Source organism: Anabrus simplex, chromosome 14 (genome assembly GCF_040414725.1).
Source record: "Anabrus simplex isolate iqAnaSimp1 chromosome 14, ASM4041472v1, whole genome shotgun sequence".
Classification (NCBI taxonomy): Eukaryota; Metazoa; Arthropoda; class Insecta; order Orthoptera; family Tettigoniidae; genus Anabrus; species Anabrus simplex.
Window position 1 is genome coordinate 47,829,799 of NC_090278.1, and position 12,718 is coordinate 47,842,516.

Consider the following 12,718-nt stretch of genomic DNA (forward strand, 5'->3'; position numbering starts at 1 on the left):
CGATTGCTAGACCAACGCCTAACCACATCCGCTACTTTAAACTGCTTGAAACTTGCTGGTAGTACGATGAGAGCAGACTACATACGCCATCCGATTCGGTGTTTAAGACATTAATTACTGAACTGTTACCTAGTTTTATGAATTGATTCCCTTCTTCGTTACACCCGGTCACGAGGCACGACACATTAACGTAGTTACATGTTAAAGGGACGTTGCTACATGGTTTCAAGGCGTCACGTTTTGCGAACGGACGATATTACATTTCGCTACGCTTCAGAATCATGTGCAAAGTGTGATCACTGTACATTAGTACCATACAGTACGCCTGCAGAGGAATAGAACCCCTATCACTATGTGTATGTTAGTTGGTCTGCAGCAGACGATATTGGAAGGGACAGCTGAATCACACTGTAGGATGGCTAGACAACCTAACGGTAGAAATTTCATGAATTTTTTATGTGCATAAATTTACAATGATCTGAAGAGACGGGAGAACGAGTTGTACCAGCCTTGGCAAAGTAGAGTCCTCAAGGATATTCTGGCGAGTGTAATTTACGGTAGAGCGAGAGACATGAACAAGAGCCAATTTGGTAATATATACTACGACGAGAGATGTAAACTAGGGCATATACATTTGGAATTCTTGCAAGGGATACGAACCGAGACCTATGAAATAAGAAATACTACAAGGCCCAAGATATAAGGAAACATGCTAATATCAGAAGTTATGGTAGAAATATGAAAAGGGGTTAATTAGAAGAGAGAGAATGAAATATTACGAGGCAAGAAATGAAAGCCAAATGCATCAAGACTACCCTGTGAAAGAATGTATGGGTCCATGAAGCACATGTGTCTATCCTGCTGTGTCTTGCCTCGCCAGCCAAGGGAAGGTTGTTAATTTTGAGATTTAAAGGAACAAGAAGAGAAGGGCGAGGAGCCGACGACCTTGTCTCTGTTTTTCTGGCTGTAGGGCAATGACCGAATTTCGCCCCTTAGCCACGAGATTTACGATACGCTAACCCTCTGGACGAGTGTATTTCCGGTGTGTATTTTTATTTCGGCTGCAGATATATTTATTAGTGTGTGTTTTCTTCGAATTTTTCTTGCATTGTTGATTATCATTTTATTGTTGCTTTGTCTTTGTCAAAAATGGGAATGAGCTCACAAGTTTACAGAAAGGGAGTGAGCTTCTGCGGTCGTCCAATTGAAATATAGCATCGAGTCCATATCCAGAAGCTGCGAATTTCGGGGATATTTATAGAGGCCCAGGACTAGTGTTATTGTGTTTTAAATATTAGGGAATGTAACTGTGCAAACCTAGCTAGTATTTTCTCATGCTAAATAGACGTTTATCTAAGCGAAAACCTCCATCTGTTCAAAGTTGTAATATTTTTACGAACAAGAAGCTATATCACGTATCCACAAAATAAAGACGATGATGTAATTAATATGGGTAGCGGAGCCACCACTCAAATAATTTTGTGCTATGGTTTTATGTATTGATTTTTAGACCGAGCTTGATTTTCTTGGTGATGACGTTAGTATAGACTGCACGGTTAGCAAATATTTCTTTGGGGAACGGAGTCGTGAATTGTTTTAGTACAGACCCGGGTTCCAACTGAAGGACTGGTATCTCGATAGCTGAAGATTATGGCGTTAACGTTAGAAGTGTTGTGGGAGCGAATGAAGGAGGAGTTGTCAGAAATGAAGGGGGAATTGGCGGATATGAAGGCGCAGGTCACGAAAGATAGTGAAAGGCAGTTGTTGGAAACAAAAGAAAATCGATAGGGTTAGAAAACCGCACGAAAGAACAATTGATCAGTTTAGAAACCCGTACGGAAGAACATTTAACAGGGTTAGAAGAGCACACGAATACCATGTTTGATCATTTGGTGATCGACAACCAGGTGACACAGGAAAGACTTGTAGAGTTGAACGCGAAAATCGAAAACGTGCTCATATATTTAATTACGAGCACGGATGACTTACAGAAGCAATTGGCCACAGTCTAGATCGAAATTCAGGATCAAATTGTCGCTCTTAAGGGATCAGTAGACGCCTTGGGGAGAAGGACGAGTAATAATGAAATCGAGACTGAAAAAAGGCTGGAAGCGTTTACACATTACCTTATAGCAGTGGTCGAATGAGTAGACAAAAACAGGTCTAATTTAGCGTTGTTGGAAAAGGAGGTAGAATCTAAACTAGGAGACTTCACCGACAAGATGGCAGACAAAATGAAGCGGATCGAAGAGAAAACAAAAGCAAAGGTTGCAGGTCTGGAAGTCCAAGTAGGAAAGACGAAAGCGTAAATGAAGGCCAGAGTGGCAGGTTTAGAACTCCAGGTAGGGCAGACGAGAGAGCAATTGGAGCAGATAAGCTTGCATGGAGGCAAAGAAGAAATGAAAGGCAAGCTAAGTGCACGACCGAATGAAGCAGAAGAGACGTCTGAGAAAGAAAGGTTGGCTGAGTGAGGCAGTATTATTGGGCGAGCTCTCTAATAGCCAGAGATCAGGAGTGCGTAGCTCATCGCTAGAAGTGGTAAACTCGAACTCAGTTTACAATGTAATAAGATCTGCGAAGGATAAGCCCAATAAATTTTCAGCGAATGGGGAGATCACGCCTAGGTCATTTCTGAGAGAGACATGGATGATTGTCGCATCCCTTACGCTAGAAAAATTCCTTGGGGGTACTGTATCCCAATGGATGACAGCCTTTAAATATACGTTTGAAACTTACGATGAGTTTAAATAGGCATTTCTTAAAAAATACTGGGTGTTGTTGAGTCAACAGAGTTTGAAATTGGAATTATACTCTCGCTGGTACGCAACGACATTACCAACTCGTTTCTCTGAGTACTTCACTGTACAGTTGATTAAATTAAGGGAATTGGATCGCCCGCCGCCGGAGAACGAAGTGATCGCGACAATTTTGAAGCAATTGCCTGTCGAAGTATAGCGAACTCTTATAGCTTCTAACGTGAGCACAGCCGTTGGAGTGGAGGCAATACTGCGACAGTTGGATCACACTACGGCCCAGAATCACCCAAGGGTCCGTCATGAGGAAAAAATGCACACGGTTGAAGTAAAACCGGAGGATGAATCACCCATAAGGAGAGAAAACGGTGCTATTCAAGACTCAGGGACGCAAACGTCAATGAAGAGGGGATCCGAAACTACTACCAGAGAGGATCGAAGTGGAGACAGCAATACTGGAATAAAGGGTGAGAATACGGAAACGAGAGAGAGAGAGAAGAGATGGACGTCCGTTGGGTTATAACCAAGGACTATCTGGTAGGCCATATCGGCACAAGTACGAGGCCCGGAACTGGCCACGAAGACCATATCCACAATGGAAGGATGGGAGCTCAGAACTCTAGGCGACAGGGGAATGATTGTCGTCCACCAGAGGCAGAGAGGAACAGAGAGTCCCACCAGTATCTTACTGGATTGGAGTGGAAACGTAGCGAGCATGAACAGTGGGAAAAGGACATCCAGCGGCAGGCTGAACAGAGGTGTAAGGGAGCCGAGAGTTTGGAATACCAGCAGCACGTCCACCAGAATAGGGGACACAACTTGAACCCTCAGGCGACTAAAGACCAGAAAAATGGCACAGACGGTTAAAAATGATGGTGACTAAAGAAGATAGAGCGAATTTGGAAGGTGACGTCATAGAAGAGGGATGGACAGTGGTGACAGTAGACAGCTGGGTTATCAGGTCAGAGGACTTGATTGAAGACCCAGTCAAAATTAATGTAAGAATGGTAAAGGAATTGCCAGTGATTTACGTACGTATAAACAATCTAAAGTTGCGTACGCTCGTTGACACAGACGCGAACATTAGTGTAGTCTCACCAGCACTATTTTCGGAGCTGAAGGCCAATGTTCGAGTCCCATCGATGCCTATTTCGAAACTTAATGTTAGAGGGATCGTCCTAGATAAGACAACAGTCTGTAAAGAACAAGTTCTCCTAGATATTGAAATTGGAAATTCTACTATATCTCATCCGTGCGTGGTACTTCCAAAAATGGCATATAACTTACTTTTGGGGGCAGATTTTCTCCGTGAGCATCAGGCAAACATTGATATGGGCACCAACACGATTAAATTGCAGTATAATGATGTACGAGAAGAGATTCAATTAAATGTAAATGCTGATTACGACCCCGAAGGAAGGATTTGATCGCCCGCAACAGAAGAAAGAGGGAAGGAAAGGAACGTGACTTAATTGGATTGGTTAGAAAACTATGAAAAACATTTTCAGGCATTTGAGATCATGTTGTCTAAACTAGAAGAAGAAAAAGAGAAATTCGGAATCTTAATGCCAGAAAAGGTAGCTGAGGTCAAAATTGGAGACAAAGATAAAGAGAAGCTACGGAACTTGTTAGAGCGTCACGAGCCAGTCTTTGAATCGAAGCCTGGCAAAGTCCCTAATTTTCAGTATAGGTTAAGTGTAAACTGCTGGGAGCCGTACAAAGACATTACTCAATCCCAAAGAAACTTTTCCGACAGGTCAGAGAGATAATAGAAGGGATGAAATGAAACGGCATTTTTTCGAAATCAGCTACCCCGTTTTAAACCCTCTTTGTGCTGTGCCGAAGGCCAATGTTTCAATGCCAGTCTGCCTGGATGCGAGGGCTCTTAACAGTAGATTTGTGCCCGAATATGAGCAGGCGCCTGCTATTAAGGATATCTCAAAGAGTCGACCGGAAATTCATAATTCAGTCTGGCGCTTCAGAGATAGGAATATCAGCAGTGTTGTACCAGGAGACGCCGGAGAGGGAATATAATATCACGTATTTAGCTTTCGTGAGCCAGAAATTTCGGTCCCATGAAGTGAAATACACTACAGCAGAACTAGAGGTGTTGACGACTGTAACTGCTCTAAATTACTGGAGAAAATATGTATACGGGTTTCCAATTCTGATTAGGACCAACCACAAGGCCCTTACTTTCACACTCAATACAAACATGGCAAGTGGACGTGTGACTCGCCGGGCGCTCTACATCCAACAGCTTGATTTAACTATGGAGCACTGCCCAAGGAAAATGAACGTTCTTACGGATGCCCTGAGCCGTAATCCGAATCCCGAGGAAGTTTCGATTAATTTGGCAACGCTAGAAGAAATTTTGAAAAATAAATATTCGAGAAGAACAACTAAATTATCCTGATACCCGCCTTATGATAGAATACTTTAGAAATGAATTACAACCTAGCACACCATAGTATATAGAGGCAGGGAAGAAGATCATTTTAACGACATCCTACACACATTTGTGGACGAGGAGCACACAACGTTTCGGATCGTGGTGCCCCCTAACCTTCAGATAGACTTGATTTGGATCGCTCATCATACCACCGGACACGCGGGGATTGATAAACAAGAAACATTCGTATGGTCTAAACTGAGAACCATGGTACAAAGGGTACTTGAAACTTGCGACATCTGTTAACGCATAAAGCCAAACCCATACCCACTTAAGCAAGCTCCAAAATCCCTGCTCCCTACTGAACGCACAAAAATATTCGCAGTGGAATTTTACGGCTGTCTTCCTGCTGCAAGCAGAGGTCTGGAGTTCATTCTCGTCAGTATGGACGTATTCAGCAAATTTGTGACGCTGTGCCCCGTTCAAAATTCCAACACTAGGGCAGTGACTAACCCGCTCAAAAGCAAGATCATTCCGAGGATGGTGAAACCTGAAAGCCCCTTGAGCGATCACGGAACTCAGTTTACCTCCGCAGTTTTCAAAAGGGAACTTGAAGGTTTGGAAATAAATCATGTACTTTCTAGTATACGACATCCAGACTCGAATCCCAGCGAGAGGATAATGAGGGAAATTACAAAATACTGCCGTGTTTATTGCCGTAGGGAACATTATATGTAGTTGAGTGTGATACCCATTATCACTTAATGTATTAACTCCACACAGCATGAGTCAACATGGCAAATTCCATCAGTGGTGCATCGGAATGAATATCCTAGGCGACCGTGACACGACATCATTCCATGTCCTAGCGACCTGAGACCTTCACCAGAGATGTGTGTACGAACAGTTGCAGAGCACCTTAAAGCACAGACGGAACAGCCGCTAAGAAGAACCAGGAAGAGGCGATTTCACTGGTCCTTAAGTGTGAACGAATTTATTATTGTCAAGCGTCCGGCCTTGTCAAACCCTCCAGCGAGATTCTATCACAAATTTGCCGAGGTCTACATCGGACCCTATCGTATAGTCCAGAGTTACGATAACAACGCGTACAAGGTACGAAGCCTGGATGGTACGATAGAAAAGACGTTCAACGTTGTAACTTAAATATATATTACCCGCCATTACAATTTTCAGCGCACGGTGATCAGGCGATCGGGGATATGGATGAAGAAGAAGAAGTTGATGGTGATGCAGTAGGGGCTGAGGAGCCTGTGGATAACCATGACAGAGGAACAGTGGACATAGACACCGGTAATGATGCGGGCGCTGTCAACGTAGTCACGTCGAACGTGGTCTGGCCGGAGAGCAAAGAAGATAATGAAGGTGCAGGGAACGATTGCCACGTATGCCATGGGAATCAGAGGAAATTCCTTGCCTTACTAGATGTTTACGATCACCAAAGGAGAGAGCACGAGGAACTGTTCAATAAAGTTATGGGATTTAGCAATAATGCAGAGTAATATGTAAATTTCGGACTATGACCGTTAAATATCCTGTTGATATAAAAAATACAGTTTGTATTTTTGAACATTGTGGGACGGCTATGAACCGTACCTTTCATGGTAAGAGAAAGTGATATTTAATGCAGCAGTAATGTAGCGTCAGAGGATTGAAGTCACAAATGGCGCGAACTCGAGCTGAATGTTTTATGTGGGTGCAGCTCACCGAGACGGGCGTGGCACAGGGAGTGAGTGAGAAAGAATACAGCAGATAGAGGATGGCGATACTCGGATACTTTTTGGGGAACTACACTTACCACTTTGCTAAGAATTAAAGCGGCAATAATCAGGCTTGACACGTCTGGAAATCTGGCCATATGTACTCTCCTGGAAGGATATCAGAGAAGTTAAGACTACAGTTATATTCCTCATAATTTATTGAATGACATGATGTGTCTTGAAACGTTAATAAGCAGTGTTTTTCGTAACACAACATTCGCACGAACACTGTGAGAACCCAAACGACTCACCACATAGCAATCTCAAGTGTGTATTCGGGTGAAGTCCCTGGCGTAGCATCACTTACTGTTCCGTGTAAATAGTGAGAGATGTTTGGGGAGGCACTTCATTTCATTCTAACATTTTCTTCTGTGCGGTCGCGAGTGTGTCAGTCCGGCTGATGATTGCACCGTGAACTTACCATAGAATAAGGACTTCGTCGTAGAAGCTGAATAGGCGAACAGTGTGTAGTTCGAGTTAGGAGTGTTGCTAGAGCCTGAATTAGATCGTAAAGGTCAGACTTTTAACAAGTATTCGTGTGCGTTGAGGACGAGGCATAAACTATGTACATTTCGGCTAGCTAGGCCACAATCATTGCCTAAACGTAATGGTCAGACTTCTAACAAGAATTCATGTGCGGTTGAGCGCGAGGCATGTACATTTCGGCTAGCTAGGCCATAATCTTTGCCTAAACGTAGAAGTCAGATTTATAACATGAGTTCGCGTGCGTTTGAGAATTAGGCATTTAATAAGTACATTTGGCTTGTTACGCCACAACTTTCTGCCCTAACGTGGATAATATGGAGTAGAAGAGTTCGAAGTGCATCGCAGGCGATTGACAGGGTGTTTGATTGCAGTTAGCGCCTTGAAAACTAGGACAAAAGCTGCCAATAGCACGAGACCTTCCAACACTGATTTCCAAGAAGACGGCATAGCGATGAGGTCGTTCCAGGAGCTGAGACCAGGACTGTCAACCCAGGATGATGACAGCCTGATGATTGACTAGATTCAACAACCGAGTCCACCATGGCAGAGCCATGAGTTCTTCAGCATTAAGTTGAACAGGTGTTTTGGCATGAGTAAGGGACAGCAATTTTCGCAGATAATTTTCTTTGAATTTAATTAAGTCTTTATTTAAGCCCTTTTGGCAACCTAGTGTTAATATCAGGACCATGTATAGCAAAGTGTTTTAGCTTTGTTTTATTATTGGTAACGGGGGAGATAGGTGCAATCTAGGTTTGTAGTCATGTAAATATTTTATTTTATTCCTTTGTATTTGATAATGTAGTTTGTTGTAAAGTAAGAGTCTTTAAAACATAATGATCTGCCGCCTTGTAGTGTTGAATAAGAACTCGTTATGATGTACTAGGGCTACTTAAAGTCAGGGTTTGCATGTTTATTTGTGTCCATGAATTTCACAGGATGGGGCGAAACAGAGGAGCATGTGTTCACAACGTCGAAACAGAGAGGGTTATCAAATTCTTGCCGGCGGGATGTTCCCACAATTGTGCACTCGATATGAACCGGGGACTCGGGGACAAAAAGATGTAATGTACGGATGATACTCCGTAGATTTGATAGAGATATGATATAGGGAAGAGTTTCCATTGGGTGAAATTGACCTGATATGAGGTCTGGCACGTATGCCTTGATGTGAATCAGGAGGAAGTTATTCCCATGTGTATTACAAAGAGGCCCAGAGAGCCGAAAGAATGCCCGCTTTGAGGGAAACGAAATGTTTAAAGGTCCCATTATCTAGAGAGAGTTGCCAGTTGTGTGTCAATTGACGTTTGATTTGAATGGTTGGAAGTGCAGACGACCTTGCCCAACCCCTCGCCATAAGCGGCCATTGCCACAGCCTAGCACGCAGTGTAGGGGGTGGGGGAGATCCATCCCATACGAATACAGCAACATGAGTGAAGTGTTTTATTTCCTTTGGCTTGTAATTATTTGCAGTTGCTGCGGAATTTGTTGTTTCATTGTGTGTCATTTGTGTTGTTCTTACTTGTTGAGTTGCCATGTGTTTTTGTTAGAATGTTCAGTAGCACGTACGCTACTTAGGGGTCGCGGGTTCAATTCCCATCTGTGCTAGTGAGATTCGGGCTCACACTTAACTTCTGTGTTATTTTGGAGGCAACCAATAGTCCTGCATTTATGTTTAGGTGTAGTTACATCCCGTAAGCGAGGAAATTGATGTCAGGTTTAATTTACAAATCTGAAAAATATTTCTGTTTCTAACATCACAAGTTTCAAATATTGTGCCAAGGCGTTTTCGCGAAAAACCTATTCAAACTTATCCCAAATTCTATTAAATACTAAAGAAATTACCACTCCACTTCATAGCCAACGATTTGTGTTTGTAATGAGGTACTGTACGTTTTTGGGCTATCTGAGTGTCTTTTCATTTTTCGTTTACGCTTTCTTTCATTAAATCTAGTTTAATTTTATCTCGTTCCTCATTTACTCACACAACAACGTTTCTTGTCTTCTTCGATCTTTAAGATTCCCTTGTACTTAATCTAGACAACGAACCATACACGCGCCCGCCGATGACCTAGCCAGGTGAAGAAAGGTCAGGTACGATAGGTAAGTTGCCATTCTCTGTACCCGCCCAACTTGATTTCTTTTCCCATGTGTTTTAGGGTACAATATAAAATAAGAATTTCGTCAGTACATTGCTCAGAATTAAAAAAGAATGGTATTTCTGTATCGGCCGTGCTCACAGTAAGAAGGAAATGCACTTCTTAATTTTCTGTCTGTCTGTCTGTCTGTCTGTCTGTCTGTCTGTCTGTCTGTCTGTCTGTCTGTCTGTCTGTCTGTCTGTCTGTCTGTCTGTCTGTCTGTCTGTCTGTCTGACGGTATGTATGTTGCCTACGCCCAGTACGAGAAAATGGCTGAAGAGTATTTAAAGAAAATCCGTATGTAAAGCAGGGGCGAAGCGTCAGGAGAGACAGGATAGACAGCGTGTACCCTTAACATTTTGTGAACGAAATACTGTCTAGTTAATTCAGTTATTTTTAGGACATTATTTTCACATTCATGACATTATTATAATCTTCGCTTTACTTATTTTCGTCTCACTTCGGCAATGTTAGGGCTCGCGTCAGTTACACGAAGCACGTAGGCGAAAGTAGACGCTGTCCATTCTGTGTATGATCCCTTTGATTTCAGATAGAGCAACACTAACGCTATCTGTAGGTGTTGACTGTGGAACTATGACTTTCCTATAGCGAGATTTCTCCGCCCAGTAGACAGACTTGCCAGCGTCTCTTCTTGCTCTCATTGGCTAGTATTTGGATCCAGGTATAAAGGTGCTCTTATTGTCTATCATCTCAGACATGCTTTTAATGTAGTTAATTTGAATTTATTTTATTATAAGACAGTCTAAAAATAAAATAATCATATTCAAATACGAAATATAGCAAACTTACACCTAATAAATGAATGACAGCATGAAATCCCTTCAAGTACATGCACTTCCTTGCCTACCATTATTAGTTAAGGTATTATAACCCCCACAACTACTGGATTACATTCTGAATAATGAACTCCAGTGTGTGCATACGGAAACAACAAAATTGCCTAACTAGATGCCGTATATTCCGTTAACGCCGGTTTCTAGTGAACGCGCTATTAATGCCTTGAAACGAATTAAATCCTATTTAAGGAATTCAGTGACCAACCAGAGACTTCAATACGAGAGGTAATAGATATATTTGCTGAAATGAAGGACAGGCGGATTGAACTCATTTACAAGAATATTGTTTAAGGTGACTAGTACGAAAATCTATTTATTTCTTATTTCTCTTATTAAATCTACATAGCAATATATGACAACTCCCACTGCCCATTTAGTCTATATTTAAAAATAAAACGAGTGCATGTAGGATTATAGGTTGTTATAGGATTTGTCTTCGCTTCAGTCATTAATATAATATTGAATGTAGATCTGTATGGGTCGAAAACAAAATTCCATAGATACACTAATGTGATTAAAATAGTTTTTTTTTTAATCTGTCACCCCCTTACTTAGTTCACATTTCGCCGCTGATGTAAAGTCGGGGAATAAGGCACTACAATCCAGGCTATAAATAATTTAATTCATACTGAGTGAAATGGTAAGACCTAAAATTCAATTTTCAAAGATCTATATTATTAGTGGTCCTATTGATTAATTCTACATAACTAAAGTTATATAGAATAAAATTTCAGACCATTTATGTCTTACACATTTTGATGATGATGCTTGTTGTTTAAAGGGGCCTAACATCTAGGTCATCGGCCCTCTTATACATTATGCTGTACCGGCTGTGATAACAGAGATTCATGAATTTAAATTTTTGTTGCCAAGTTCACATGTGTGAACAGAATTCAATGAAAATCGTTCGTAAAGTGAAGGGGTAAAGAAATACAGTCTAGGCTATAAATAACTTTATTTACGTTTGATGAAATGGTAGTTTAAGGGAGGTGCCTAAAATGTCATTTTTAAATAGCTATGTTACTAGGCAATTTAATAAAATATTATTTACAACGTGTACACTACTTCATCTAGAATTCTGCATACAATGTAGAATTCCGTACTGAAGCACGAGTACACCAGATAATTGTTCATATATTTAAACATTGTTGCGTAACATGTCAATTTTCATTCACAGAGCCCTCAATATTTTTAAAAACTACAGGTTTATTTTGATTTTTCTAGTATTTTCTGATAAAGTTCATTGATACAAATCAAGTTACCACTCATTCGTCTCTGCGCGTCATCTACATGCCAAGCTACACCACGTGGTAGCTGACTTTCGACCGCCGACAGCATGCCTTAACTGGGTGAACGTGATGTGATGACGTGATGCGCTTTACGCCAGCTACATCGCGTCGGGCACGTTTTGTGCATTCATCCATCCTTCGACTTTAAAATAATATATATTTCCTGAACAAGTAGAACCTTTTGAACAATAATCGCCTTCTATGTTACACGAACAGCGACACATCGATATTTCGTCAGAGAACCCCAGCCGTAATTTGAGTAACGTTTCACGTTTAGAAGAGTGAGAGGATTCTGGTATGAAAAATCAACATCAAAGGTCATGCTTGTATAGTATTACACTAGCCGACCACTTCTGTGTGCAGCTTACAGAATGCACTCGTACTCTCCCATTATTATTATTATTATTATTATTATTATTATTATTATTATTATTATTATTGTTCCGTGGTATCTGTGGAACAGCAGAGATGAAAGAAGGTGCGGGGGTGAACAGGTCTCAGGCTACGAAATTAAAGTTAATTTAATATTTAACCAGGTTATATTTACTTTGCAAAATCAAGAAATAACAAGCATGGCAGGTACAGAGTAGCAAGACAACAAAGGTACAATCACAGTATTTACAGGATTTGGGCTTCGAGCCCCGAACTCACAATTCTTGGGCAATTAGCCCAACTTTACTCCAAAATAAGTTTTAACAGAGGGGCAGAAAACCCCATTTATGCCCAGGAGCACTTGCTCCAAATTACACAGAAAAGCCTCCTCGAGGCATACAACACTTAATTTTCAAGAAAGGGCCACTCGCTCTCGAACTTTAAACCTATCAAAGGCCACACCAAACTCCACCTTCAAGTTGTCCTCTAAGGACATAAACACAGGGGTAAAATACCCAACCTACTGAGGCCTATTAAGTGAGAAAAGATTAATTACATGGCCTCTAAAATACCAATTTGAGAGGAGGCGATCTGCACTCCTAATACCTTTGTTTAAAACCTAATCTGGCTCTAGGCCGCTAATGCAAGGGCTAATC